Source organism: Lichenostomus cassidix, chromosome 2 (assembly GCF_008360975.1).
Source record: "Lichenostomus cassidix isolate B80296 chromosome 2, HeHo_3.0, whole genome shotgun sequence".
Lineage (NCBI taxonomy): Eukaryota > Metazoa > Chordata > Aves > Passeriformes > Meliphagidae > Lichenostomus > Lichenostomus cassidix.
In genome coordinates this window covers 146117023-146142522 of record NC_139482.1, presented here as the reverse complement: position 1 = coordinate 146142522, position 25500 = coordinate 146117023, and positions in this window count along the sequence as shown.

Genomic DNA, 25500 nt, shown 5'->3' with positions numbered 1-25500 from the left:
ATACGGCTGGAAAGCCTCCATTGGGTCTAATTCCTCAGGGTAAGTTCAGACTTATTTAGCGCCAATATTTTTTTCTGTCTACGTGACTTGGATGCAGAGATATGGGCATATGGGACAGGAAACAGGCCAGATTGCTGCAGGTTGTTAATGTGGGAGCTACAGGCAGAACGGTGAGGGACAGGAAAAAAAAAAAGTCAGGAGAATGCACTGGGTGCTTAGTGCATGAGGTTTGACAGGTCTGAAATGGGGGATCTGACACTGAGAAGTTAGTATATCCCACTGCACAGCTCAGGAGAAAGAAGGGGTTTTCTGCCACGCAGAATCAGACTCTGAGTGATGGAGAAAAGTACAAGGTTGCTCACAGCTGACAGCAAAGGTTTCTTCTGACACCTGAACATTCCTCAGAGGTCTGCTGTCCAGGGAGTGACGTCCTATCAAGGCTCAGATCTCACAAGTTAAGCAGATAGAGGATTAAAAAGTGCCAGAAAAAGTCAGAAGACAGGAAGAGTGTGAAGGACTCCTGCAGGGTTATGCACTAAGGTACAATGGGACTATAATTAGCTTGATGGTTGAAATGGAGGGACAAGCCACAGAATTACAGCAGATCAGACATGTAGAAGAAGGTTATACCTTGGGAGAAACTCTACATATCTTGCTCTTTAAATGCTTTCCTTTGCATTAAAGGGAAAGATCTCTTGAGGAAATAAAATAGATTAGAATAGACTGTGCACAAGGAGTCAAAATATAATATGATCACAGTGCAAAGTGGAGAGAATTAGAGTGATGAAATGTTGTATGCATTTAATAATGATTTGGGTGTAGTGACTAAATCCATCAAAATCCACTTTATTTCTTTCCAATAGCATACAAGCTAATCTAAATTTCCTAGAGCCAGGATATATCACTGCTCTGTATTTAAGTCTTTTGATGATTTTCACTCTGAATGTGTTCTGTTTAGCAATTGATGATCCTTTCTTCCCTTGTTTTATTTTATGTTTTTTTATTTTTTTTTGTTCCCTGAGATATTCTTTTGATTCCTTTTAAGTGCACTGCAATCATGAATCGGAGAATCATAGAGTGGCCTGGGTTGGAAGGGACCCTTAAGGACCACTTAATCCCAACCCCCTGCCACGGGAAGCGAAAACTTTCATGAGACCAGGGTGCTCAAAGCCCCATCCTACCTGGCCTTGGAAAATTCCAGGTGTAGGGCATCCACAACTTCTCTAGGCAACCTGTTCCAGTGTCTCATCACACTCACTGGAAAGAATTTCTTCCTAATATCTAATGAACATGGGTTTAATATTTTTAAATACCACTTCTTAGACTATTATTAGATTGTGCTACATTCACCTGTAATATAAAATTAAATGTCTTGGTCTGACTTTGGTTATAGTGCTCATTATAATATAACTGAAAGGAGTGAAATGAGATGGTTTTGTTTCGAAAACTTCGGTGGAAAATTACGTTTTAACGCGTTTTTTAAAATACGTTTAACACAGAAGATTAAAAATTACGTTGTATGAAGCTCTGCACACCAGGTAAACATGCTGAGTAAATATGCAGTTGAAATTGCAGCATTCTGCTGCCAATATTATAAATTCTTTCAAACTAAGTTTGTGGTTAGCTGGATCATCATCATCACTGCTATTTTGGTGCAGGGATTTTCTTTAGAATCACAGAATCATTAAGGGTGGAAAAGACCTCTAAGACTGAGTCCCACCATTAACAGAGCACCATCATGTTCACCACTAAACCATACCCTCATGTCCCACAACCACACACCTTTTAAACAATTCCCGGGATGGTGATTCTAACCCTGCCCTGCACAGCCTATTCCAGTCTGTCCAGATTTATCTGTAGATCCTTCTCACCCTCAAGCAGACCAACACTCCTGCCCAAAAGAAATTGGGCTGGGAAAGAGTTTGGCAGCTGGGCATGCCAGTGGTAAATGGTCATCTCTGCAGGCAGCACTGTTGCCTAGAAGGTTCTTGCAGAAAACAGTAATTTTGGGAGTTCAAAGAACACCCTGCACACCTGGGGTCTGACTCAGCTGCTGACACATGGGCCCCTTGTGCTGTCTGAGATGGCCTGAGGTACAGGAGACCTTCACTTGGTCAGCAGCAGGACCCATGGGCCATGGAGGATAATCCCTGGAGGTCAGGCAGGGTCTGCAAGCATCTTAAATGACACAAGACATTTAAATGCCAGCAACTGACCTGAACTCCTTGAGTTTTCTAAATCTGTATTTCTGTGACAGTTCTAACTCCTGACTGCCATAGTCTATGCCCTCTTCCTATGGAACATGCTCCAGGCTCATTCTCCCACTCATTTCCCTCGTTTCTTGTTCTAGTTGAACTCTGAGTAAAACCAGCACATTAATCTTACAGGAAGATACTAATTTTTTTTTTCCTTTTTTCTTTTTTTTTCTTTTTTCTTTTTCTGCTGGACTATAAAAACTATAAGACCTTTACAGAAAGTCTTGTAAGGAACAAGGTGAAAATGTACAGCTGGCAGGGGAAATGCAATGACCAGCAGTGAGGCTGCCATGGAAACATAGCCTAAGGCTAACAAAAGACAAATCTTACCAGTACATATTTAATAAAAATTTGAAAGAAAGCAGGCAAATCTGCTATTAGAAACATCATTCTTGTTGGTCAAGATGGCAGCTAAGAATCTGCTACTTATTTTTTTACATTGCTTGTCACTCTGTCAGTGCAAGTGTTAGCATATTTTTAAGTGCTCAATACCACTCATCTAATCTTCATCCAAATCAAAGTATTTAGCTTAGAAGACTGCTGAAAGGAGAATATGGAGACATAGCCACATAATTTAAGCACATGTACTTACCTGTATTTATTGTGCGAATAATTTCTAGTGTGACAATTTAGAGTCATAATGTGACACAGGAATTCTTGCTTTATTAATATCATCAAGTACTCACTTGTGCAGAAACAAATAGGAGGAAAAATTTTAGCTGTGTTTTTTTTCTGTAATGAAAAAATACCTTTTCTCTTGCCATCAAAGTCTGCAATAATCTGACACTTCAATATGGATAGTGCAAGTAATCAAAACCATCCAAATCAGGACTTATTTGGACAACCACACCACACCTTGAATCTGGGACATTTTTTCTTCTTTTCTTTACAAAATGGTATACTTTGCAAGTATCATTGTTTGAATTAGATCCCACTCATTCAATTTACAAATAACAATGTGTTGATGTGTTCACTTTTTTCTTTTAAATGATCCAATCACACAGTTGATAACTTCTTTCTGAAAGGAAAGTGATGCTTTAAAATATTTGGGAATGCTGCTTTTAGTCAGTCACCCAGTAACACAAGATGTTAAAGCCAGCTAACATATTCTGAGAATTGAGTAGATCAAACAAAACAAAGAGCTTAAGATCTAATCATATATACCCAGTCAATACCCCAAAAAGAAGCTGAATACTAATTTTCTTGGTGTTTAATATGCACTTTATCTTCACCAGCAACCTTCAAGAATGGATATGCTTATTCTGACAGAAGATTAATGTTATGTCCTTGTGACACAGTAGAAAAAGTTTCATTCTATCAGAAATGTGAGATTCAAAGCAACTGTCTTTGAGAAGAAACTTTAAGAGGCAGCTCAAATATTTTAGATCTCATAAAGACACATTTTTCCAGAACTTGAAATCCCAAGATCCTGAATGTGAGATACTACCAGAAGTAGCACTTAATGTGCTCTTGGAGTTATCAAAATCATGAATGGGAATGACTCTGAGCAAATAGTGTCACATGGAACAGAACTACTGCTGGATGCTGGAGTGAAAAATCTGGGAGAGTGTGTTGGTCCCTCACCATAAGAGCAGAGTGATACAATTATTTAGGATACAAGGGTGCACATATGGGGGATCTTATGGAGATTTGCAGCTTCTACCTCTGCGTGGTCACTTTCCAGGAGCACTTTGTTTAGGGAGCAATTTATCTCATGGAAAATGAGGATAGACTCATTCACATCAGTTTTAGAGTATCAGAGACAGGAAGAAAATAACTGGTGTGCTGAACATCCTGGGTATTTGTACACCAACGTGAGAAGAATGAAGATAGACAAAAAGATTTGAAAGCTTTGATACATAAACAAAGCTGCAATTTGTTTACTGCGGCAGAGCTTTGAGTCAATTACATATGACTGCACTGTGAGCAAGAAATGATTGAGGACCATTCAGAAAGAAAATAAAAAATAATTTAAAGGAAAGGGAAAAGAAAGGGAAATAGTAAGTGGCACAGCCCTGTGCACCATGATAGTGTGTGATTAGTAGTGTTTGATAACTTCTAGCAATAATGCCTGAAAAAGTGAATTAAAGGGGGATGACTGAAGGAGGTTTGACATTTCTTTGACAAAAGATGAAGAAGCTACAGAAGTAAACAATTCCATTGCACATGAAGGGCAATATTTAAATGAAGCAACAAAGTGGTTAAAGCTTGGACTCAGATACAAAAAGAAACACCAACTGAGATTAATAAAAATGACCATAAATATAAAAAATTAAAACAACTTGAGCATGTTGACAGAAAGGTAGAAAGACCAGAAAGCAATATGGAGTGCAATGTGTAAAAGGCATCAAGGGTAACAAGAAATCATTCTTTGAGTAGTAAGTAAGTGAAACATCACGGAAAATCTTGATGTGATACTCAAGTTCTTGTCGTTCTTAAGTTTCCCTGTAAAAGGTCAATGACTAACAGATGTCTGGAAATACTAATGCAGTGATAAAAGGATAAGATTTCTGAGTTTTCTATTTTGAATAAGGAAAACAGAAATGAAAAAGTAATTGCAAACACTTAATAAATTTCCACTTAAAATAATATCACATTTTTAGTAACTATCTCTACCTTAACAACAGGAGGGCTAAACCAGCAGCAACCAACAAAATCAAATTCTATGATTACATCAAACCACTGCAATTTTCCTCCAAGACAAAGTTTTAGTCCTTCTGAATAAAGATAGGAAAAGTAAATTATGAAAAACAATTAATTTTAGAAAGGTTCATTTCATGCTCCAGGATGATTCTAACAAGGAATGGAAACATGAAAACATGGAACTATACCACATGAGTCTGATAACCATTCATATCAAGAAGTTATCAATTTCAAAAGAAAATAATCTATTTGTGGAGTCTTGCAGTAAGCTGCCATGTAACTGGTCAATATATTCACTAACTGGGCAAGAAACTAAAAAAAGCTTTTTTTTTTCAGTTTGCTGATCATATGAACCTGAGAGAGGAAACACATACACTAAATTAAATTTATAGAACAGGAAGTAAACTTGAAAATTGGTAAAACAGTATCGCAAAAAGAAATTATTGGATGAGATTAGGTGAGCAGCGAAAGTGTGAGTTCTTAAAATTGAAGAAAATAGTCAACCACACAATTACAGGATGGGGTATTACTGTAGCAGATCTGTAGAAAAGGTATCTGGGAATTGGAGAACAATATTGGTCAAATATAAGCAAAAAAGATTGTAGGGTAAAAACATAAAACTTAATTTTGTATAGCAGAAAACCCAAAAGCCTCTGGAAGATGTGAATCTGTTCACTCCCTTTCAGGTTTAGTAATGTGTTAGGGATGATGTAACTTCAGGTTTTGGACCTAGATGATGTGTGTAGTTATTAAATATTGACCAAGAGAACTGTGATAAGAATAAACGTGAGCCTGGAAAGCAAGAAGACTGAACAGCTTCTTCAGTTACTGAAACCAAAATCTTCTGGTGCTCCACTGAGTACAATGGGCTGTTGTCGCTGTTGAGCAGCTAGCAGAGTAAAGAACTCAGTTCTCAGTGGCAAGAAGGAAAGACCTTTATTGTTTTGATTTCATCATATATATAGAGTTTTCAAAGGTCACCCAGATTGGTCAGTCAGAAACCTCCCCCTAGGCCTGATTGGCCAGGCCTGCACTGTCCAGATCTTGGGACACTGTTTTTAATAACATCCAAACTTTATCTTTATTTATAAAACACAAAAAGAATTCTCATGGGAAAGACCTGCGCTAGCCACAGCCTGTTATATATCTTGTTCAGAAGAAGACATGTCTGCACTCTGGACACCCAAATACAGGCATGGGAAGTTTTGATGTGAATTGCAGTACAGCAAAATTCTTTTCAATATAGGGCTGGGATTGATTATCTGGAAACTGTGAGGACCTCCATCACTGGAGGTCCTTAAACAGGATTGGAGAAGCCTGTGTTGGGAATGAAGCTGGTTTGTAACTAATAATGCTTCAGGGCAAAGAGGAGAAATAAGCAGGCTTTTAAATCCCTCTGGGAAACTGGGACTCAAAGCCTGAAGCTGTTCATGCACTCAGCTACGTGCATCAAGTGTTCTTGTACTTCAGCATGGACAGTCATTGAATTAAAACCAGATATAATCCTGGGATCTCTGAATGACTCCTGTCTCAGACCTCCTCTCCTCCTCTGACTAAATAGAGGGAGCACTGGGAAATCAGCCAGTCCATAGGTTAAGTTGGTTAAAGCCAGGGCCTGAAGGCAGCTGGAGTGAATGGCACCTACTCTCCATTTTCTCAGCAATATTAACAGTTCCATGGGTGTATATATGGAAGGGAGTTACTGCTTCCCCCCTGATTTAGTGCTCTGCATCATTTTGCTGCCTGGTGTCCAACTCTGCCACAAGGACCCAGTCTGACTCTTGATAATTATGCAAATGCTCTTTTATTTCTACTGAAAAGTTAACAATCTGCTAAAGGGGAGCTCTTTAAGTAGGACTCCCAGCTACTGCTTCTTTCCACAATGCTAATTGTAAAATGCATTTAAAATCACTCTGCATCCAAATTTTTATCCCTGCAGAATGGACTTACTATGCCACTAATTTCATGGGTGTTTTGAAGCAAAGAAGTATGAAGTACTGTTCCTGGAAGGAACAGACCCATGAAAATCAATTTTGTGTGCGTGCTCTCTCTTTATCTGTGCAACTGACACCAAATACTTTTTTTTGTATGTACATATATATATGTGTGTATGTAAATAAGAACAGGCAGTTCCATTACTTCAGTCAAATGAGATTTCCAGTAAAGCTGCACCATATCCAGGTCAAATGTCCCTACCAGTGGCAAAAGGAACTGGAAAGTTACTCTTTCACAGAAGTGTTGTTCACATCAGTTAGTGTCCAGTGAATGTGCCTTGTGTCATTCCAGGATGATCTTACCAAGTGAGGCAGAGCAGGACCCACCAGTAGGTCTGTTTTTCATCAAAAGTGAAAATATCTGGGCACCCTGGTGCATAGAGAAAGCATTTAGTGCATTGACTTGATGGAAAGACAATGAGTGAAGAATGCAAGAAGCTGAAAAGCTCATCTCTTCCTTTTCACACTCAGCATTTTTCAACTCCTACAAATGTAGAATAGTGGGCAATCACAGTGCAGGTTTTCAACATTGGATTTGTTCAGTACAGGACTGATTTTTTTTTAACCTTCACTGCTTCCATTGTCTTGCACATTGTTTTTAAAATCAACAACAAAATTTCTATCTCTCCTTTTTTCATAGTTAAATCTGGATTTAGGCATTGATGGCTTTTGGCAATTATGGATTATGGACAAAGCTTTCTGCAGAAAGAATAATCCTTCCATTAGTTTTCATAAAATGAAAGATCTGTTGAAAGTGGCTGAGCTCACAAGAAGTTTAGAAAATATCTTTCTGTATGGAGGGAGGGAGGGAGATAAATTGGTTTTGGCAGATGAAAAATCTTCCCCAAAGTCTTATTTCCTAAACTGACTTTTGCTAGTGTGCCTGAATAGAATATGATGGATTTTCAAGTAAACCTGTGGTAACCCTTACAAAGACTTTCTTAGCTGTGCTTTCAGAAACATGTCCTCAAAATCATTCTCATGTTCTTGGTTTGGAGGTTTTCTCTGTTTTCAAAAATAAGTTTGTTTAATCATGGTCAAAGTCTATCCTACTTTCGTCACCTTTAAATTTTAATGGTATCAGGAAGATGGACAGGAAATTGATGATATATGAAAGGATGAAGGGACCTTAGTTCTCTTGTATAGCCACAAAGTGTCACCCTTTTCCCATGCATTGTCTACTCTGATTGCTTTTATGCAGCTCAGGAAAAAAATGTCACCTTTAAAGGAGACAGTTCTGAAGTGCAAGGACAGAATGAGGGTCTCAGATTCTGTCTGTAAAGTGGCAAATATCTGTGCAGACCTCTGGTGAGTGCAATGGAGATTAAAAAAAATTCAGAGATGGAGACAATATTTGGTATTTTCATTCATACATTGCTGATAGCAAGTACCTTTGAAGATCACAACATGGTTAAAGCCCCATGGTTTAGTCTGTTTACAGGGAAGCTTATTTGTGTCTATATCATCAATTCTGCACTTTCTGTAGATCTGTATCTTTTGATCAACATTTTTGAAGAACATAAAGCTGTTTCTGAGGGTGGGGGTTTTTATTGTTGTTACTGTTCTTGGTGTTTTTCTCAAGAAAACTCTAGAAATACAATGCCTGTTTGAAAACCCTAGCCCTATGATAAATTGGGTTGAAAGCAAAAGGAAATGGAATTTTGCAGATTTTAGCAAAAATTAAGCCTTGTTGAAATTACAGAAGTGTGCTGCAGTGTTTGTTAATATGAGGGAGGTGCCAAAAAATCAATTTATCATCTATTTAGGACAGAGCAAATAGAAGATATGTGATAATGTCACCCGGTAAAAACCACCAGTATTGGTATGTGAGTCCTGATTTCTGTGTAGGCATTTACCTCAGGTCTTCAGATAAGTTCCTAATTCTGGCAGTGTGTAGGCATCAGACATGTTCCTCCTAAAGGCAATTTTGATTTTCTGTTTATTAGTCCGCCCATTCCCTATGACTATTCTTGTGACTCTCAGAATGTGATACCAAATTCCCACTTTTTGTTGTAGACTCAACTCAAATTTTTGATTCCAACTTCTGAAATTTCTCTGGCCTTTGAGTACATGAAAGTTCAAACCCCATAAATGAGGAGCAGAACTACTCATGGCAAGTAAGCAAGAAAAGATAAACAACAAACAAAGTGGTAGTTTTCTGGTTCAGTACCTATTTTTTCTCCCACCATGATCCAAGATCAGGTTCTCTGTAGGAACAATTTGCTAAGAGTCCTTGGGCAAAGTCTTGTTATGTATTTGTTTTCAATCATTCACTTTAGAAACTCCCCTTACCTTGCACTGAGCTGGCTTGTCCTTGTCATTCCAGCTCCTGTTCTGTCATTTGGCTTAATGTCTTTGGAAGGAGTACAATGCTTTGATTGAAAAAGTCATTTTTTATAGTGGGGATGAACTAAATGAACGTGGGGGAGGATTCATTATGCTGAGAAAAGCAGGCAGAAGACCTTGACTGTGTTTTCTCCTCCCTTCCCATTTTAGGGAGGTTAAAAGGTAGGGAGAACTTCAGTATAGAAAGACAGAGCAAACCTGCATAACTATTTTGCTGCCTACACTCAGTTGCAGAGCTGGCTATGAATTCTTAAAAAAGCAAATGGCTCTGGGTTGATGGAGTCTAATTTTGATATGAACCTTAACTGCAGAAGTTGAAGTTTTTTTCTTGGAATACAGGTAGGTGTGGATGTGGGAGAATTTAACTTTTATTATTTTTTAAATGTCAGCTCATTCTAAAGGACAGAGTTATCATTTCAGCAAACTATATTATAAATGTCCATGAATCATATGCAAAAAGACAACAATCAATTTTTTTATCTCTTTCCCTCTCAAACTATACTCTGGTGCACAAAGGTAGACTAGTGGGAAATTATTTCACTGGGATGCACAGAGAAAAGAACTTACATAGGTACAAAAGAGAAACTTACAAGCAAGTTTAAAGTGGTATAAACTGGAAATTCATCATTTCAAGTATGACTTTGCATATACAGTCATAAACATATGGATGGGGCCCTGAATTACCTGCTCTAGAAGAAGGTGTTGCTGCCCATAGCAAGGGAGTTGGAATCAGATGATCTTTAAGGGTCCTCCCAACCCAAACCATGCTATGATTCTATGAGAGCTCTGTCAGGTAAGTCAGGATCCAACACCAAGTTATATGATTTCACTTTCCTGAGGGTTACAACGGACTTTGTTAAATTCCAATTAATTTAGATCTCTAACAGAATCAGTTTGAAATGGGTTCAAAATTAATTTCACATAATATGCAGATGTTCCTGGAAAGCATGAGAATCTCTAAGTTGACTTGGTGAACTTAGAAGAGTGAGTTCTCTCCCTTTATATCTGTTGTACTTACCTTATTTACTATTTTTTTTAAGATTCCACTTCTAACATTGATGATGTGTTTTAATATTACACATACTAGTAGCAGAAGAAAACAAAAGGGCAAAGGTTTTGGTTTTGTTTAGAATGTACATTTTGCAGAGCTGTTTCCAAATCCAGTATGATACCATGGAATAAGCTGTGACAGACAATAAGGGTCATTGCAAAGCTTGCTGTTCTCTTCCTTTTGGAAGTTTTGGCTCCTGCCTTCCCACTGTATGCACAGCAACAATCACAGATGGATAAAGAAGCCAAAAGGTCTTTCCACCTTTCAGCAAACTGCTAATTAATGGCATATTAGTGTTCTCAGTCAGGGAAACAGAGAAAACATAGTGAGTAGTAAAACACTTTTGACTGTGGTTCATGGGAAGTCACTCACAAATGGCTAAGCAGAAGGTCAGCCTTTTGTGAAGGTTCAAAATAGGGTAAAAACTCAGAGCTCTGAACTCACAGTAGGAGACCTTCATCTTGCAGCCACTTTCACCTGGCATCTTTTATGTGTAAACAGCAAGCAGGAATTCTTAACTAAAACAAAATGCTACACTGCATGCATAATGCCTCCCCTGGGGAGTTAAAAAGAGAGGACAAATTACATGTGACAGATGTTAGGTACATCACTTAACACACCACTGAAAGGCATTCAGGGTGTATCAGAAAGGTACAGTGTAATGTGAGATGCACCTGAACAAGCTCTGAATGAGAAATTTGACATACAAACCCCGAAAGAGAACGATACTATTATGGTTATCCTACTACTGGGTCCCAGAGGAGATTCTTCAGAGCTGACAAATGCTCTCATGCAGGTCACTGCACTGGGTCATGGAGAAAGGAGTTTGGGTAGTATGCACGTAGGCTGTGCTTCATCTACCAAATCCTTGCTTTCCCAGGCCCTGTTTCATATAAAAAACAGATTCAGTGAGAAATTAAGGCATCTAGGGTGAGGTGTCTACTGCTGTACCAGATGTGCCAGTTCCAACTTTACTCAAAGGAGCTCTATTCAGTCACTGGAGTCTGGATAACAATTTAGAAAAGTGTAGATGTTCATTTTAGGCGTGCTGGAATTGTGCTCTAAGCTTCAGAAATTAGGTGTGCTATTGGGTTACCTGAAAACAGTTCTGTGGTGCCACCTGAACTGCTCTGAGACAAATTTCCTGCCCTACAGATGCTGCTTCAGAGTCATTTGGGTCTCCTGTAAACTTTTAGTGAAACTACCCATTCCAAATGGATGTTTGGGGAACTGAATCAAATCCTGGCTGTCCTCTGATTAGGACAGAAACTGCAATTCCTTGCCAATGTGTTGACATCCTCACACAGATATCTACATGTAAGGACCTCAAAGTAGAAACTATTCTTATCTCTTCTCTCCTCTCCCTATCTAGAGCCAAAGTACAGACACAGATTTATTCCATTATTTCCTTGTGCCTAAGGTTTCCACCAAATAAAATGTTCCCCCACACAATGGAAAAGGAGCCCTGGTGAGGCACCAGAGGTGTCTGATTTGCCTGACATTTAGGGCCAGAATGAGTGGACACAAAAGCAGATTAAACAGGGTAGATGAGAAAAGTCAAGCAAATATTATGAGGAAAGAGTGCAAGAGTGTCGAGAGAAAGTTGCCACCACCAAATGGCCAAAAGAAAGAAGTGAACTTCTATAACACATATGCATACATATATATATATATGTATATATGTCTATATATGCATACAATCTATACCATATGAATGTTTAGAGTTATATAACACATTATGTCTAAATTATTGTTTCTTAAACATTTCATGAGTGCTGACACACACTTTGCAACTGTTAGTGGTGAGTGCTTTGCTGCTTTTTTTACATTTTAGCCAGCGTATCCTTATGTTTCAGATGCACATACACTACAAAGCATTAATCTCTTGTTGTTAATATATACATCATTTAGGGAGCTAAATTCACTAATATGCATCTCACATGCTTTTTTTATAGTAAGTAGATAACATATGGATTAAATTTGTTATTTCTCACCATGATTGGTTGAAGAAGTAATATTGAATAACTTCATTGCATTAGTTTAGTATAGAAGTCATCATTGTTATATCTATGAATTGCATAAAACCCACTTGGCTAACTTGGACCTGTTGTGGCTTTCTGTTAAAGCCTGGAAATTAAGGGAGAAAATGTTCACATCCAAAACACTGATAGTTGGATAGCTGGGGAGCCAACCAAGGATTTTTGGTATGAATGTGCTGTGAGAAAGGACAGGATGTGGTTGGAAACCTTCTGACCCATTTCCAGAAAGGTCCAGAAGAATGGACTTCACATGAGAACTGATTTTCATACAAAGCAAGAAACTTGTCCCCAGGGTGGGGAAAACATCTTTAAAAGGTACCCAGGACCTTGGACATCCCATCAGCTGGATCCTTGTTGGAGCCACAACTGGTGATCTCTCTCTCTGCTCCCTTCATCCTTTTTCTCTCTTTCTGCTCTTTAATCCCTCTCTCTCTCTTCCCTTCCACCCTACTCCTTTATCCAAAACCCACTGCCATGTACTCATACTATGATACAAGGGACTAATTTTTATCAATTTCCATGGTAAATGTGTAATTTACTAAGACTTTGTAAGCTTTTGCAGACCCTCTGACTTTTGTAATTCTTTTTGATCACAAGCATGTGTGAATCTTGAATACTCCCTTAAGGGTGGGACCTCACACCTGCTCTGTTCTTATCAGCTGTCGTATTTAAAAAGCCTGTATTGGAGTGAATCTCATGAGTCACACTGGTTGGGCCACTTTAATTGTATTCTTTCTGCATTTCCTCAGCTCTTGTGCCACAGGGCTAATCCTGCCCAGAATTTTCCAAACTCCACTATAGAAGCAGCACTGTTTATCTGATTACATCTTGTGCATTAAGAAAGCATCAAACACACTGCAAACATGTAAGTAAAAGGTCTTGTGGAAGAATTGCTGATATTCTATTTCTCCCTTGCACAGGAGAAAGGTGTGTGATTGTTTGTCCAGGAAAGTTGAAAATAAATCTTGGGTGATTAGGGCACAGCAGTAATTTCTGTCTATAGGTTTCTCAAAGAGTAAGTGATTGTTGCTTGACTTCAAATTTCTGTACTCTGATGTTCTTCTCTGAAAAGCTAAAATAATAAAATCACTCTACTGTCTCTGAGGCCTGTCATCATTTTGAAGTCCAATTTAGAAGGAAAAGGGTTTCCAACCACATCTGGCTCTTCCTGAACATTTCTCTACTTTAGTCATCATATTTTTCTACTTAAAATGAGCTGTTTTCTTCCCCTTGTTTCACTTTCTAGATGGACAATAGTAGGAAATAGCTATATGTCTTGGGAAATAGCAAAGGTGTCTGTCTACAAAATGCTGCCTTATTTAGTGGACAATATTTTTCTCCTTTACAAAACTAGCTGTCCTATGAAAGAGCAACAGATTTGTAACTACCTTTTTAATATGACTAAATCTAGCTATTGAATTAAGACACAAATCCTTGAGGGAAGGAGCAACATATTTGGAGTATCATCATTCTGTTTTAAGTGTAGCAGTGACTAACTCCTCCAGTGGAGTTTCCTGTGCATTCTTTCGGGTTTTCACAGAAGACTTCTATGAAAATAATTTTGTAATCTCTAACTGCATCTCTTTTGATTTCTTCAGGTGAACTGAAATGGAATGACAATAGCAGGGGAGTACCTGCTGACAGCTCATAAACCAGATTAAGTTTGAAACCTGCTTCTTTCTGCTGTTTGCCTTCTCATAAGTTCAAGGAGGATGAATCTATTCCACCACGTCAAAGCAAGGCTTTAGTGATATGAGCAGCTAAGAGAGTGATCAGGAAAAATATGGGAAAATAAGAAGTCACTGATTGGAGAATAAAGGGGTGAAGGGCTTAGGTATGTTTGAATCATTTCTAGTAATAAAGTTCCTAACTACTCCTTAATACAGCTGATTCACTGTCACTCGACTTTTGAGCACCATTAATGCCCAGTTTAAAATATCTATGAGATGGATTACTGTACTAAATACTTTACAGTACTGGGTTTACGGTCAGGATTTAGTGGAAAGCTTCTTTCTCCTATAAATCATGCTATGAATATTGATTGTGGTAACTTCTACTTACCTAAAAGTTTTATGAGGCTTTAAAAAAAAAAGTACTGACTCTCTTTTGGTGGGAAAGATCCTTTCCCAGAAACTAATCTGAGGAACATCTCAAAAATATGCCAATTTAGTGTTTATATAGTTGAGAATGACTTTATAAAAAAGTGCTGCCAGTCCAGACCAATTTATTATATGCTTTAGAAGTGTTAAACTGCTTTAAATCAATAGTTAAGAGGACAGGAGAGTGCTTGGGTGTTATAAGTCATCATTTTAATGAAATATAGATTATTCCAAGACTATTAAACAAGTGGTTGGTGTCAGGAAAATTGTTCACTTTTTCAATGCTAAACAAAACCATCTATTTTAATGCAGTAAAATCAATAAGCAGCTGAGACCTGCCATGTAGCTTGAATGCCCAAGTAAATGTATAGTTAGAACTCCCCACTGATAAATAGAGAGGTTACTGTTTGCATGTCCTGGTTACTAACTCTGATTAAAGGAAATGGTTTAAGGGAAGAGTGAAAATAGGAAAAAGCAGGAAAAAATATTTTGAGGTTACCACTTATTTTGTTTAACAGACAATTACGATCCTTCTTTTTTCAGAAAGTATTTTCTAAACTGCACAGACATTAGGGGCTGAGGATAATTCAGGGGTTGGGGAACTATTTCAATTTAGCACTCAAATTGAAGGAAAGTTAGGGAGGCCAAGATTAAAAAAAATGTAATTCATAAAGTTGCCTGAGGTTGGAAATAATTGGTTTCCAATAATTGGTTTCCAATTAAGTTTTACTTAATATTTTCAGGATTATCTTAAAAATAAAAAGGAAAAAAAAGGAAAATATGAAAAACTATAGCAGGGCTGCAAACTCACCTCCCATCCATCAAAGTATAAGAATCACATTCTATATTACAATGAAACCAAAGGCCTTATTTTGTGAAACTGCCCCTTCTTTGGACAAGATCTTTGATTGCCAGAATGCTAAAACAGGCTGGAAAACCCACAGTGAAGTGTCTCTTTAAAATAGGTCTTATATTCAGGGCTGTTTGTCGTTTAGGCTCTCTTCGGTATTTTATACTTTAAATTGAATTTCTCTGATTTTCCCTCTTTATAGTATAATTAAAAATTCACTTAGGTAAAGAGAGAAATACTTTATAATATGGAATTTAGGGCATTGAGCTAGAATGAAGAAGACTTTGATCTGAATCATATTAAGCAGAAGTTTGAAATGAGGTCTCTCATGGCTGAATTCACTGGCACTTGGGTAGTTAGTTAATCATAGGACTTCTTTGCTTTGATCATTTCTATCATGAGGCTGAGAAAATTCCCAGTGCTTTCCAGTGCTGGCTGTTCTTTAAGTTTCAACTTGGAAAAAAACAGAATTTTTCAGTGAAAGCCCTGCTGCAGATTTGTCCTCTTAGTCCAGCCATGGTTCACTAAATCACATCCCATCCTGTTTCCTCCACCAGCAGCTCCTATTGACGCTGCCTGCTCGTTAAGCATGGCTCATGAATACATCCAAGAGTGCCTGTCACTTGGCAAATTGCAATTCCTGAAGGCACACAGCTGAAAAACTCCTAAAGAGAAGGCATTTCACAAATCTCTATCTTGGCCCATTGATCTGCGTCCACATTTCAACAGAGCATTAATTACGGCATTGTGTTGGGTTCCATCTGCAGCTGGTTGTCTCTGAACAGAGGTCAAGGGCAGTGCCTGACCTGAAGGAAAACTGAGATTTTTTCTAAAATATGCTTGAAGGCAAGCACCCTGAATTTTGAGCCAACTGTTAATGTTGGTAACTAAAGGTACCTATTTTGCAGCTCATTTGCTAAAACATAGACTTGTAGTGCTATTTTATATGTACTAAAACATTCCACCTCACCACCCAATGACTGGTCATAGATGAAGGAATAATAATTCTCAGTAGGAAGAGTATTCCTTACCTAAAGCAGAGAACAGACACTGTGACATTGTTCCTACAAGCAAACCTGGCTAAGTCTCTCCATACAGCCCAATTAGCATGTTTAAGAGATGATTTAAAAAGAATAGTTGCAGGAATGTAGAGAAAACATGACCTTCCACATAATTTTTTCTGCCATTTCAGTTATTGATGAAATGAAAATAAAGCAGTACAAAAACATATAGCCAAATAGCTCATTTCTTTTTTTGCTCTATTTTTTTTCTCTACCATAATGCATCAGTATACTTTTAAATTAAGCCCAGCAGGTAGGAAGATCCTATACCCATTTTCAAATAAGATAATTTGTCCCTGCATTACAGCATGTTTCTTTGATACGGTTTCTTTCAGGGCTTAGCCCTGCTGCTTCCTGAAAGATGAGTTAAAGATCCTTTGGAATAAATCCTAATGACTGCCTAAGTAAATGCTTTTTACAGAGATGTGTGAAGTTAGATTTCACTTTTCCCTGACATCTAATTCTGAGGTGTCCTTATCCTGAAACACGGATTTTCCTCCCTCTTTTTTTTCTGATATACTCCCTTCTCTCATTAGTGGCATTTTACTTAAAGCTGATTGCCTTCAGCAATAATAGCATCTTGAAAAAGTAGAGAGGACAAAAATACATTGCTCAAATTTCTTTTGCCAGTAGTTGCAGATTGAATACAAGAGACAAAGTTGTGCCAGGTGTTCATGCAGAGAATAAAGATAAAACTTGTTCTACCATCATTTACCATTCTCAAGGACTGGGTAAAAACTTTTCTTAGAGGACAAAGCTGATAGTAAGGGAATAGCACAGCCAGCTCTGGGGCTGGGAGAGGCAACTGAAGAGCCCCAGTGCCCTTTTAGCTGCAAGAAGTTAATCTGGTGCAGGGAGTGCAAGCAGAAAGCTGTGCTTTGAAAATGACATCTTCTCCCTGTGTGTTTTCTTGCAGAGGCTCTGTGCTCTGAACCAAACATGATGAGATGATTTGAATGAGACAGGACTGATTAGAGCAGTCAGTTTTACCTTATTCCTCTGCTTGACTGGAGAAAATGACAGTAAATTCCTGTCTCACGGTTTTCATCCATTATGAGTTTCATTACAGAAAGTGTTCTAAGAATAATATTCCTTTGTCCAGCAATACAGCATTTTGGCAGCTCCCTAATCTTTCCTTTTATGTATTTGACACGTTTTACTTCAGCTAACTGAGGTGAATTATGATATTAACAGTGTTTAGCACACAACTTTAAAGAATATTTTCCTCATTTTTCACTGTCTTTCCATCCCTAGAATAGAACACAAGCACAATTTTTTTTTCCCTTTCTGTATGCCTTTTCTTTGTTTTTAACCTTAAAATCCAGTCTGTAGTGCTGATCACACAGATTAGAACAAGATGTCTATGGACAGTACATACTGACAGATGTTTGCATCCACATATCTGACTTTATATGATCGTTCTACCTATTTTATTTGCTGTCTTTTTATCTTGTATTTCTCAGGTAGTCAGCTGAAGATGTAAGATTGTTTTTCACATCTTTTCTATTAATGGTGTTTGAGGGTAGATTGTCTGCTTCATTTCAAGTAAAATCTAGCTTGAATTTCCAAATTTATCTGCATTCAAACCTGAAGTAAGGCCTCTCACAACAGTTGGGGTAGCTTTGTTCTTTTGTTACTTTTTGTCCTTGCCTATTTCTGCTGGTTTGTATCCCTAAGAACAAGCAGGAAACCAGCAATTTTTAATCCGAGTGCTCTGTCCTGTTGAGCCAAATGTAACTCCTTCTGCAATAAGATACTTCTTTCTCTCTAATGTTACTGTATTAATATACAGGAGCTCCTCAAGGCAAAGATAAGAATAATAAAAGAAAAATACACAAAACTGATGAGAAAAGTTCTGTTTCGTTCATAAAATCATAGAATAATTTTGATTAGAAGAGACCTTTAAAGGTCATCCAGTCCAAAGCCCCTGCAATGAGCAGGGACTTCTTCAGCTGTATCAGGTCACTCAGAGACTCATTCTGTTCCAGTGTTTCATCATAAAATACTTCTTCCTTATGCCTGATCTAAATCTACCCTGTGTCAGTTTAAAGCCATTGTCCTTTGTCCTATTATTAGCGGTTCTACTTGAAAGTCTTATTAGTCCCCTTAAAATATTGAATTTACATATTTCTCTACCTTTACCATGTCTTAACTGTTGCACTGTTGCTTTGGGTCACTGTAAGTATAAAACTTTGATTTCTACAAGGCTAACTTGTCTTTCTGTCCAAAACCAAAGAAATAAAACAAATAGTCAAGAGTAAACAAGAAAACAAACAGGCCATGCCTCCTGTTTGTAAAAAAGAAGGATGTTTTCACCTGGCCCTCTGCAAAAATGATTCTATGCAGAAAGCTTAATCCAGACTAGAAAACAATTAAATAGGTAGATGATTGTCTGGTTTTGTAACATTATAGGCTGCAAAATGATTTGTGACAAATTCAGCAGCTAGAAATGTGATAAACTTGAAGTCTGAAAGTTGCATGGACCTGACCCCTCAGAGCTTAGTTTTAAATACTAATTCTAATCTTGTGGAATCTTTAATTTGGTATACATTCATCCTTAGCAATACAACACAAGACAATGTGTATGAAACACCATATAAATTCAATTTCTTTGTTTAGGGTACAGAAGAGTGGCCAAACATGGTAAGAAAGGTTCATGTATTGACAATCTTTCACATGTCCAATACTAACCAAAAAACAGGTGCCTTGTGAAGAAAGGAAAAAAAAGATATCACAGTAACCCTGTGAGGCAGCCCTCCAACTCCCTGAAGTCTGTGCCTCAAGAACAACTTGAATCCAAGGTTGAACCTTTACGAGATTGAATAAAGGTGCCATTTCTTCTTTCTCGGTGCACATTGTTCTGCTCTGACCAGAAAGCTCCTCAGGACCAGATCTGAGCTGTCTTTCTATCAGCACTCACCCCAAATGTCATTCACAGCTCGGTGAGACTCTCAGGATCTCCTAAAAGGTTGGTATTTGCCTAAGGAACACTCCCTCATCTTTCCATAGGCTTTGCAGCATGGTTCCAGAACTTCAGGTTTTATACCATAGCTTTTGCTGCCAGAACAATGCTTCAGTTAACTCCTCTGAAATAGCAGGACATGAGTCTATTATATCCATTTTATGGATATACTTTTTTAGAAATACATTGGTGTATGTGATGAATGAGTATTTTAGGAAGAAATAGATTTTCAGATAAGACTACATTTTAGCTCACAGTACGGGGGAAGATAATTTAAATTCTATGATGCAGGAATCAGTGCACTAGAGGCATACAAATGAAGACAAAATTGGGTCAATCTTCCACTCTAAAAGCAAGTTAAGCATCTAGACAAAGATGTATGTGAACAAATTGTTTTGCAACATTCATTCTTTTGAAGGGCCTACTTCATCATTTCATTGTGCCATCTTTGTCATGGGACATCTGCTGAAGCTGCAGTTTCAAAGATGTTCCTGCTGAAAAAGCTTACAGGAAACAACATGGAATTAAAAAAAAAAAAAAAAAAATCAGACCCCCCCCCTCAAAAAACCCCAAAAAATAAAATTTAAAAAAAAAAAAAAGAGGAAGAGAGAAGTGAGAGGGAATTGTTTGTGGGTTAAAATTGTGCAATAAAATGTTAAAAACTGAAGAGCTGAGTGAGTGCAAATTCCTCACAGTGTTTTTGGAAAACTGATATAGACTTCACCAAATGGATGAATGATGTTGATTTTATTTGACACAGTGGTTGGCAAATTCTGGAGAGAAATGGGCTCCTGGTTGTGTCTGTTTAGGGAGTAAATAGCCTACATGTAACCCTGGCTGGGGCAACAATGTATGGTAGAAATAAAAATATAACTGTGTTAAAAAATTGAAAAAAAATTTTTTTTTTTTAATAAATATAATTAAACACAATATAATTTTTCAGTCATGATCGATACTGACTGAAGTGTTTTGGAGATGAGGTGAGAGGACAGGACACGACAGAAGAGAGAAATGTTCAGACTCAAAAATCCCTCTTCTAAAGGATTCAAAATATCAGGGTATTTTACCTTACCCATACACAGATGGCAAATCTACTCTTCCCATTCTTCTCACCCTGGTGACGTATGAACATACATCTGTATTATTATTATTCTTTATGAAAATAGCCTTCATGCTACAGATTATGACTGGTCCCACAGGTATTTTATTACCTTAGCTGTATGTAAGTATATTAATTAATTGATTTTGAGCAAAATGCACCACCTTTCCAAAGGCTTCAGAACTTGGTTCCCCTTCACTGGCATCATCTTTGAACTTGTACAAAAAAAAAAAATTCCTTTAAATTCAGATGAAGTCAAATAAGATGATGTACATTTGTCCCACAAGTTTCATTAAATAGGTTTAAAATATATAGTTTGAATGTTATCTCTTTGGCAGGTTGTGATTCTTGCAGATAAGAAGTTAATTATTCATACAAGCAAAACACTATTGTTTTAATTTAAACCTCATACATGTTTTTTTCTTTGCCTAAGTGTATTGATCACCGAAATAAGAAAGTACCCTGATACTTAATGACATTACCTGAAAGCACAACACCATTAGAAAAATAGCATGGAAATGGGTATTTATTATTGTAAAGATTGTCTCCATATTATTATATGTCACATAATAGAGATGTTTTCATACAGTGTTGTGCACACTAAGATTTTTGTCTTGTTCACAGTTATTATTTAATAAAAAATGAATGGACATGATAACATTCCACAGCTCAGTTTAACCTTCTGCAAACTCAGTTTGTGAAATATTTAAAACTAAAATTAAATCTTATATACTTATTATTAATGTTATGCATAATTTCATTCCCTGTCTCTTTAGCAAATTGTAAGAGAACCTGTCTTATTTTCTTTCAGTAAATTATTAGAATGTAGGAATAATTTATTAAGATAATTTTCATCCTAATTTGTATATCAAAGTATTTACTGTTCATGTTGTGTTTTCAGTTGTCAGATATGTGAAAATTTGTCTGTTTTTTGACTACATAACTGAAATTTATGAAAGAGAATAATAACAAATAAGTGGATGATGGATAATGTGTATTGGATGCACATTTTGACACAACGCACTACTATGTGTTCAAATGCATTAAGCTTTTGAAATCTGTGGACTTGTTCATAATAAGTCTCTTGCCTTGATATCACGAAAAGCTAATCACCAATAACAGGAAAATGTAATACAATACCTAAAATAAGAAGTGCTTTCCTTTCTTAAAATGTATGCCAGTTTTTATTTTTATGTGTTGAAATGTTTCCTCATTTTTGAAGCTCCAGAGAAATACAATCTATGAGTAATATTTGTGAACAGTTTGAGCTCTGCTGCTGATTCTATACAATTAATTATTTCCCCTCTCAGCTGCACATTAGCATTAACACAGTGAATATGTTATGACAAAGCCTGTCGTCTCCAGAGTCACCACAGAATGTAGCTCTGTCATTAAGTTTGTCATTGACAGATTTCTTGATAAGACTTGCCTTGCCTGAGTTTGAACCTCTGTGTGTGACCTACCTGTCAAAGCTCTTTTGTTTTCTGGGTTTTAACAGGGAGAAATAGACATTTCCAGGTGTCTATTCACACAACTTGTGCTAGAAACAGCTGCTTTAGGAGATGGGAATCTCATCCTACAAATGTCTATTTTTCTACTGACTGCAATAAACTACCGACTTGCCTACCTCTGGCACAGATGTCTGCAGTGAGGTAGATGCTTAAATGTAGGAAATAAGAATCTTATTCTTTTTGTTCTGGGCAATCATTTCACATGATTTCCCTGACTGATATTTGTTCTGAGTCATGTTTTTCAGCTACACACTTTGATGACTCTAGAGGATCATTATCAGGATGAGGCAGGAGCAGAGTTCCACAGTCCTTAGAAATCAAAGGACTGTCAAGTTTGCAAATTTGCTGAAAATCTGTAGACTTAGCCCTGAGTGTTAAGAGCATCCTCAAGGTGAGTGTCCACATGTGAACGGGATAAGCAGTGAGGATCTGCAAGAAGTATTGAATACAAGGGAATAATAATTAAAAATTAAATGGCAGCATGAGAAAGGCGTTATGAATAACCTCATTGCTTTCAGTGCCTTATTTCACCTGCAGTAGGAATATGGGTTTGGTAGGGAGCCAGCTATATATATTTGAGGCAAGTTATTCACTTTCTATGCTCCTGTCAATCTGTCTGACTCATAGGTAGCTTACAGGGATCTATCTATCTTCTGTGCCAATGTTGGTGAGAGTTACAAAATAATATCTGCAAAACAACAGGCAGAAAGAAAGGTTTTAGGAAAAGCAGGAAAGCTCCCTTATTTCCGTGGAGAAATTTTCTTAGGCAGCTTTTGCCACTTATGTTTGACTTACACTTTGACAAAAGTCAACGATGAGATTTCTCCCAGATGTTTCTCTGCTTGTGAAATGTGATTTTCAGGTAACACCAACTCACTGAAGGTATTCTCTATATATCTCTGTAGATCTCCATCTAAGGGCAGCAAACATTTATGCAAGACAAAAGGGTTTGCTTTTAAGGTTTGCTAATTCAGCACGAGAAGAATGTGTTCTCTTCCAGTGAATCACAAAATCTTGTCTAGAAATACACCCACATTGTTCTCATAAGTCATGTCAGTGAAACATCTTTTAATCTCTAGAATCTCCCTTGTTATCCCTAACTGTTAAGCAACAGTCTAGTTGTCAGGAAAAAGCAACAAAAAGTATCTCAGTAAGTGCATTTCTTATTGCTGGTCAGGTTAAACACATCAGTAGTTACAAGAATAGTTCAATCATAATGGTTTTGTGCCATGGGTAAGTGAAAATAATTAAAAATAGTTAAAAGAAATGAAGTTTTAATTTAAAAAAACTTTTAACTGAAGAGAAATTGGACCAAAAAAAAAAAGAAGCAGGAAATAAAAGGAACAATAATAGCAACAAACTTTGACAGAGTGACTTTAAAGTGTCCTTTGTGTGCCTCTGAGGAGAAATTTTAGTGATCCTCTACCCTGAGAGGCGAAATGTGCTGGAGTATAACATGTACCTTCTTTCCACATTTTGTCATGGTTGGTAATTTAGTGTGTCATAGATAATTGAAAAAACATTTGCAGATGATAATTAATTTTATTTAAGAATTGTCTAATTTGGTGCTCCATGGATAGCTCAAACAATTTTGTAAATGGGTAAATATGAATAATCGTAACATAGTCTTGTAAAAAACAAAATATATATCAAAAAAGAAAAAATAAAAGACAGAATCACAGCAAGCAAATTAATGAACACCAAGTACCTTAAAAATAAAATTAAGTACAACTTTTTCTCCTTTTAGATCAATGTCAGCTTTTATCTCTTCTCCCAGAATATAAAGGTATTTGTTGATTACCAGGGAAGACTGTTAGTGATTGAAATTGCAATAAAATTTCAACAAACCAGTGTAATCACTGCAGGAAAATGTTAACAAAATCCCTTGTCAGAGCTTTACAACCAAATCTAGACAACATATGTTGAAGTTCTTCTGACATTTCCATCTGAAATGGGATGCTGCTGCCTTCTGAACTGCCTTGGTCTAGCAAATGTCTTTAAGGAGTTGTAGAATACTGAGGAAGAGGGCAGAGAACAAGATCTTCCCTCAGTTCCATAATCTTCTCATTGTCAACATTTGATTAGTTCAAAACTGACACAGTCTGCCTTGTTAATGCTTTTGGTTCCTGGGGAGTGATCTGCAGTGACAAATGCTGTGGCACTGTAATTCTCCTTAGCTTAGTACTTACACTGTCTTTGTCTTTGTGGTGAAATGTTCTCAGCCAAGCTTTAAAATGTGCTAGTCTTTTATTCAGTCAATTTTCTGAGATACTTCTTTGACTTCATTGACTTTTAACGGGAGTAAAATTCTATTTCGAGTAAGTTCGGACACCCTTTACTATTCATAAAAAAAAATTTCTCTCCTCAGTATAGGCTTTTCAGACTTAAATGATCCTTAAAGTGTGGATTTGCATTTATATAGCAGAAGACATAGGCATTTTTCTTTAATGATACAGGTCTCTGCTTTTTCAGCTGATGAGGAAGACTCAGAAAAGCAAAAATTGCATCTCACTCAGGTGAGAATGAATTGTTAAATTAAAAATTGCAAGCAATGAGAAATGAACTTAGATTTCCTGGTGACTTTAGGCTTTTCAGTTTTTTAACTTTCAGTTTTAACTTTTAGTTTTTTAAGTTTCAGTTTCTTTTGATTAAAAAATTATGATGTTGATTAACAATGACATATATGAGGCAAGACCTTTTTAGAAAGGAATACAGGAATTTTTTTTTCTTTTAATAATTATTATCCAGTGCATTCATATTATTTAATGCTGATACTCCCATATCTTAAAAGGGATAATGTCAAAAGCAAAGTTACAAGGAGGTAAGAAAAAGTCAAAAATACCCTCAATTTTACAGAAGACTTACTGTTCAAGAAGTTGTGGAGATTTCAGCTTGGAAGAGGAAAATGAAAACTGTCAATGTTCTGAAATAAGTGCATGCAGCATAGTGTCACTGTGAAAGTACTGAGCTGAATTGGGAACATGGCAGGAAATCTGTTTCAAAGAGAAAATAATTAAACTGAGGAACTCATTGCAAGGCTCTGCAAAGGCCAAAAATAAAATTAAATTAGTGATTAAGCACTCTCATGAAGAAAAAGTCTGTGGAAAGCTATTAAGCACAAAGCAATGCAAAAGCTCTCCAGCTCCAGAGCACCCTGTGACACAAAATGCTAGACAGCTGGAAGTAAACATCATCTTCTTTTTCCCTTGCTCCTGTCCTGTATTTGCTGTCTAGCTGGATGCTGCATTCCACTGTCAGAATTTAAGGTACAGATCCACAAATGGTTTAGCTCAATACATGGTCTGCCATGTCATTGATCAGCAGCACTGCACCCCAAACAGTCATCCCTATGCCTGTTTAGGGATGGAATAATGATCATTTAGGGATAATGATCAAATTGGAATGTGTTGGAAACACCATGGAATTTGTCTATGCCAAAAATGGAGCATCACCTACTTGTTCTGAGATGCTGTCAGACAGGAACAACTTTCCCTCTCATTTCAGGTCTGAAAACTTGTAGTCCACAAGAACACAGGAAATCTGCCTCTCACTGCCTCTCCAGGTGGTGTGGAAAACTCAAATCTGAAGCT